This window comes from Arachis ipaensis, chromosome B07, assembly GCF_000816755.2.
Source record: "Arachis ipaensis cultivar K30076 chromosome B07, Araip1.1, whole genome shotgun sequence".
In the NCBI taxonomy this organism is placed as follows: domain Eukaryota; kingdom Viridiplantae; phylum Streptophyta; class Magnoliopsida; order Fabales; family Fabaceae; genus Arachis; species Arachis ipaensis.
Window position 1 is genome coordinate 14,352,635 of NC_029791.2, and position 6,908 is coordinate 14,359,542.

Below are 6,908 nucleotides of genomic sequence, written 5' to 3' on the forward strand. Positions count from 1 at the left end.
TTAAACTCAATATATATATATATATATATCTTTTTATATTTTTAACAAGTTCTTCAGAATACTTAGCTTGTTCACACAACTTTTAATAATATAGCATATGCAATCTACATGTGTTGTATTAAACCTTAATGATGATGATGATGATGATGATGATGATTAGTAGCTTTCCTGTATGATTTAGTAGCTTGTAATTTTTTGTTTGTAACGGTGACGTGTACTTGTATATCTTTTGGTTTTGTTTGTTGTACTCTCTGCCAATTTGGCGTTTGAGAGGTTCAAATAATAATAATAATAAATAGATGAAAAAAGTTATTGAATTCAAAGTTCAACCAAATGAACTCAATTAGCATTTAACATATTTTTGTCTAATAATAAGGATTTCAAAAATAGAATATCATTTATTTCTTTTGGGTATTGTTTATGTACCAATATCATTTGAAACAAATATATAATTTTTCTTTGTTTTATTATTTTAAAAATATTATAAATATTTTTAATTATTTAAACTTGAATTTAAAACCATTAATTAAGGTACCAAATTGAGATACTAGTTATCAACTTAACTAAACAGAAATTTATTACTATTATACTACATACATTATGTGAATTAATCAACTATCTAGTTAGCTAAGTATAAATTAAAGAACATTGGCTGGAATAATGCTCTCAGTTTGGAACAAAACGACATTATGAAGTACTCAAGTGTGGATCGGAATTCAGATCTTCGAGCATAATAAAATTGACATAAAATAAAAAAGATAAAGATAAAGAAAATCAAGAAGAAGAATTAAGGATCGAAAAAGGATTAAAAAAATGACTATTCACATGAAAACATATCTTCATATAAAATTAATAACTAAGATATAAACACATATTATATTAAATAATTTAATTAAATATATTAAATTATTTAATAATTTTTTATTATCATTTTGACATAAAGACATCTTCCTTAAATAGTTACAAAAAAATATTTACTAGTTATGACCAATTTAAATACACTCGATCATCAGTGCTTCCTATTGAGTTATCTCTAATGAGGCCAATTTCAATTTTTCTTTTCTTTCTTTCTATAAGAAGGAATTCTTACTCCATGTTTTTCCCAATTTAAAGATGTGCAAACAAATTAAAGTGCAGTTTAAGATTTCAAAAGAATAATAGTTTTTTAATAATTTCTATTTTTGTACAGTAATTTAAGTTGATGTATAATTTTTTTTAGTGCCGAAGTATAATTCATTTTTTTGTTTATAGAATTTTCTGTCCTAAGAACATAGACGTCGAGCTATACTTCAATCATCAAAAAACATTGGAGATTGAGATCTGCAAAGAGACTTCAATGTTCAAGTCAAAAAAAGTGTTTTAGCTTTTCTTAAAAGAGAAAATAAAAGAGAGAGTTCTCTGCGTACTTATCCTACTATATTTACTTGGTTCTATTTTTATAAGATTTGTATCTAACTTGATTGTGGTATGTTTTCCTCATTCCGAGATATGAGGTATGGATATGGTCGAAAAATCTTGCAAGGAATTGTTTGCTGGCTTCTTTGAAGAAGTCCCCTTAGATTTATCAGTAAGTAACCGTTCCTTCTTTTGAATTTGCTGCATGTGACCGAGTTATAGCACACACAGGTGACTTATGTATACAAATGGATCACAAAAGGCTCTATTTTGAATTTGCATATGGCTGAATAATAGCTTACATGGCCAATTTATACGGATGGATCACAGCCTCCAAATTTGACATGTTTATCCGAAAAAAATAGACTGGGCTTATTGTAGTAGTTAGGTCGGGTATGAGCTATAGCTCAGACATGTGTGGTCTGGGAGCCCCCAAGATCATCGTGTTTGGATAGGATGATAAGAACAGTTGTAATTATAGGAGAAATTAAATGATGGCATTAAAGTGGCATAAAGTGGCAAAAGATTGATGTAATAGTTTAAGTTTGTTTGATATTTATTTGCCTGTTTAAACATTTGAAACTTTGCATTTTGTGTTGCAAGTAGTTATAGGATGCATACTATTGTTGAGTTTTTTGGTTTATTTTGATATATAGATTGTTTATTTGAATTCGGGCTACTTGGTTTGAATTCTGACGAGTTGTCAGAGATGGCCAAGCTGTTTTGTGTCTAGCTGTGATAAGCACTGGAGAGTTGTGTGTTGCTTTACACATAATTATAATTATAATGGATGATAAATAAAGGAAAAATAAACTAAATTAAGTAACATACATTGATAATGAATACCTCCCATTGTGGTAGGTGTGAGGTGATGTGCCTCGTTAAAACTTCTCCCAGCCAACACCTAATGTGGGAAAAAAAGCTAAGGAGTAAAAAAAATCGTACACCCTCATCCCCAATTTTGTTTCATGAGCTAGGATTAGCTATAGTATTTATGGAGTGATGCTATATTCCAAGTATTGGGTAGGTTAGTGCCTAATATAGTTTGTAAAACATATGCTCCCTTTCCAACAACTCAGCTGATATGACAAGGCCCTTCCCAGTTCGCAGCTAGTTTCCCGTGACCTGGTGGTTTACACACATCTTTGACCTTTATGAGCACAAGGTCTCCAGTGTTAAAAGATCGGCGGACGACTTTATGTCTATGTCTGTGTTGTATGGTCCTCTTCCTTGCTAGTACTTGCTGGCGATCTTCATCCATAAGATCCAACTCGGTTAATCTTACTGCTTTATTATGACCTTCACTATGCAAAGTGATTCGGAGATATCCTTCTGATATTTCAAAGGGTAGCATTGCTTCTGCCCCACCCATACACAAGTCCAAAAGGGGTCTCATGAGTTGTTGAGTGCTCTATGGTGTTATAGCTCCACAAAATCTCTGGAATAAGGTCGGTTCATTCATCTTTTGCCTCGTCGAGCTTTTTCTTTAGGACCTGTAAAACAACTTTATTAGCTGCCTCTGTTAACCCATTTGTTTGTGGGTATTCAACAGAGGAGAAATAATGCCCTATATGATATTGCTGTAAAAAATATTTAAGTTTCTTATCTGTAAATTGTCTACCATTAATCTGTAATAATTTCTTTGGATAAACCATAACGACATATAATAGATTTCCATATAAAAGCTTGTACCTTTTCTGCTGTGATTTTTGCTAAGGGTTGTGCTTTAATTCATTTAGAAAAATAGTTTATAGCAACTAATAAAAATTTTACCTACCCAGGAGCTAATGGAAAAGATCCAAGTATATCTAGCCCCCATTTGTGGAAGGGCCAACTTACTTCAGTTGTATGTAAGAGCTTGACTGGTTGATGTATGATAGGAGATTATCTTTGGCAATCGTCACAATTCCGTACCTTGGTCCTGTAGTCATTCTTTATGGTCGGCAAGTAATATTCGGCTCAGAGTATTTTGTTTGCTGAACTGTGTCCTTCGATATGGGTTTCGCAAATCCCTTCATGGACTTCTTCTATCGCAAAGTCGGCGTCTGTCCTACTGAGACACTTCAAAATAGGTCTTGTGAGTCCTCGGCTATATAGTTTATCCCCTACCATGATGAAAAAAATAGCTCGCCTTTTGAATGTTCAGTGATCGGCTATAGTGAAAGGGATTTCTCTTGTTTGCAAGTATGTTATGTAGGGTGTTCTCCAATTTGGTTCCTGCAAGTATGTTATGTAGGGTCTTTTACCTGGTAGTTACATGTAACTTGTTGAACTACCAAGAGGGAGTCACAATGTACTATTATTCTCATTGCTTCGAGTTCTTTGGCTAATCTCAAACCATCTAGTAATTCCTCATCCTCAGCTTGGTTGTTACTAGCAGAGAACAAAAATTGCAAAGACTGTTCAATCATTAGTCCTTCATTATTCTTGAGGTAAATTCCAGCTCCACGTCCTTCACTGTTATATGCTCCATCTATGAAGAGCTCCCATGTTGGCCGAACTACCTCCAAATTTGGTATGGTGAACTCATTGATAAAGTCGCCAAGTATACGTGATTTGAAAGCTCGGCGTGGCCGGTATTTAATATCAAACTCGGAAAGCCCTATGGACCACTTAATAAATCATCTAGCAAGATCGAACTTAGTTAAAATCTTCCGTACTAGGTAGTCAGTCTGAACTATAATTGTGTGGTTCTGAAAATAATGCCGCAACTGCCGAGCTATAGTAATGAGTGCTAAAACAAGCTTTTCCATGGTAGGGTATCGGTGTTCATCCTGTTGCAAGATTTTGCTGACGAAGTATATTGGTCGTTGTCCTTCATCTATTTCTGCAATAAGCATTGAATTCATTGCGTAAGCTGAAATGGAAAGGTACAACTATAAAGGTTTACCCAATATTGATTTGTGGACTATTGGCGGAGAAACTAAGGTTTGCTTGAACTCTTGGAAAGTCCTTTCACAGTCTATAGTCCACTTGAATTTCTTGTGCTTTTGAATAGATTGAAAAAATGGGGACTTTGTTTCTAAGCATGGAAGGAACGTCGAAAGGGCTGACAGTCGACTTATTAACCGTTGCACATCTTTTACTGATCGAGGACTTTGCATCTCCAGTACTGCCTTGCATTTATCCAGGTTTTCTTCGATTCCTCTTGTTGTTAACATGAACCCTAAACACCAAATGTGCATTTTTTGTTAATTATAGCTTCATGTTGAACTTTTGCAATTGGTTGAATGTTTTGAGCAAGTCAGTGCAGTAGTACTTGTCCTCTAGGGTTTTAGTTACCATGTCATCTACGTACACTTCCATGTCTTGGCCAATTTGTTGCTGAAAGACTTTATCAATTAGGCGTTGGTATGTAGCTCCAACGTTCTTAAAGTCGAAAGACATGACCTTATAGCAGAAGTTGCCATGTTCATTTATAAAGGTTGTTTTGTCTTGGTCCTTTGGATGCATCAATATTTTATTGCTGCCTGAATAGGCATCCATGAATCTCAGCATGGCAAATCCCGAGGTGTTATCTACCAGTCGAACTATGCACGGTAGTGGGTAGGCATCCTTGGGGCATACCTTATTTAGGCCGGTGAAGTCGACTCACATCCTCTAGTTTTCATAACTCTTTTTGACCATCACCACATTCACCAACCATGTAGTGAATCTAATCTCCCTGATGAAACCTGCATTGCGGAGCTTTTGTGTTTCTTACAATGCAGCTACCTTCTTTTCAGTTCCCATATTCCTTTTCTTTTCTGCTACTAGTCGGACTGACGGGTTTATAGATAACTCGTGGCAAATAATGTTTGGGTTGATTTCTGGCATGTCTACTTGGGTCCATGAATATAGGTCCGCATTCTTCTGGAGTAGTTTAATCAATTGTTGTTTTTGACCTGCACCTAGAGAGTTTCCAATATATGTACATTTGTCGGTATCATTGTATAAGGTTACCTTTTCTAGGCTCTTAGTGGGTGTAGGCCGATCTATATCCTTGGCTCGAGGATCCAGTTCAAACAACAGAGGCATAGTTTCCGAGTTATAGACTATCTTGATTTGCTGGATTGAAGGAGATGGTGGTTTGGGTGCAGTTGATTTGAGACATCCATTATAACATTGTCGTGCCTCTCGTTGGTCAACGTGAACTGCACTTATTGTACCATCCTGCATAGGGAACTTAACACAAAGGTGAACAATAGAAACTATATTAACAAATGAATTTAAAGAAGGTCTACCGAGGATTATATTATATGGATTGTGGAAATCCACCACAAGATACTGAATATCCCTTGTTTTTAATTTTGGGTGGTCTCTCATGGTAGTCTGTAACCAAACATAATCGAGGACAGGTACTCCATACTTGCTTGCCTGAGAACCCTACCAGCTTTTCGGTTGTCGGTTATAGTGCTTTTTCACTGAGTTTCATTTTTCGAAAGGTTAAATAGAAAAGGACATCTGCAATGCTTCCAAGGTCGAGGAGGACCATTTTCACTAAAAGCTCCCTTGCTAAGATTGAAATGACTACTGGGTCATCCAAGTTCCTATCATGGGATTGAAAATCATCAACGTCGAAGGTGATTGTTGGTGTGTTTTTCTTAGCTAATTTGTGGATAGGAGAGCCTTCAATAGTGAGCATCGTTCGGTATGAACGCTTCTTGCCCAAGCTTGTATAACCTCCACCTGCAAGACCACCTAAAATACAGTTTATTATACCTCGTGAGTGTGTTGGCATTGTTGGGTCCTTAGTTCGGTCTTTGTTGAGGTTGTCAACAGTTGAATGGCCCCAAGGCACTGAAAGGTTGCTAGTAGGAGCTCGGTGTGTTTGTTCCACAATGTACTTGTCCAATAACCCTTGTCGTGATACTTTCTCGAGAAGATCTTTGGTTATCACGCAATCGTCGACACTGTGGCCATATTTTTAAGAAAAGATCAATATTTTGATTTATCCGCGTGTTTCTGATCTTGATAAGCACAGCTTTTCTCGGAGGCTTGATTATCTTTAAATTTAGGATCTCTTTAATGATGTCCTCTCTTCTCATGTTGAACCAAGCATAGGAGTCGAATCGAGGTGTGGGCTTAAAAAATGTTTTGTTCTCCCGAGTTGGTTGCTGCTGTTTGTTCGTACCATCATCACGTTCTCTAGTTGTTTTTTCCAACTTTTGAGCTTGGTGTAATTCTTCAATCTCCATTTGTCCAATTTCCTTTTCCCTAAACTCGTTTAGGGTTTTTAGTATGGCTACAGGTACGGTCTCCTGGAACTTTTCTGGTCAGAGGCCACTTTTTAGTGCATGTAGATGTACGTCCGGATTGAGATTTGGGATTTTCATGGGCGTCTTATTGAATCTGGTCTTGTAATCCTTGAGGCTCTCATGTTGTCCTTGTTTAAGGGTCCTGAAGTAGTCTGAGTCATGCACGTATATCTTATATGTCGCAAAAACTGTTAACAGACAGGTCGACAAACTCACCAAAATTTGATATAGAACCTGCAGGCAAGTTAGAGAACCAAATCAAAGCAGCACCATCTA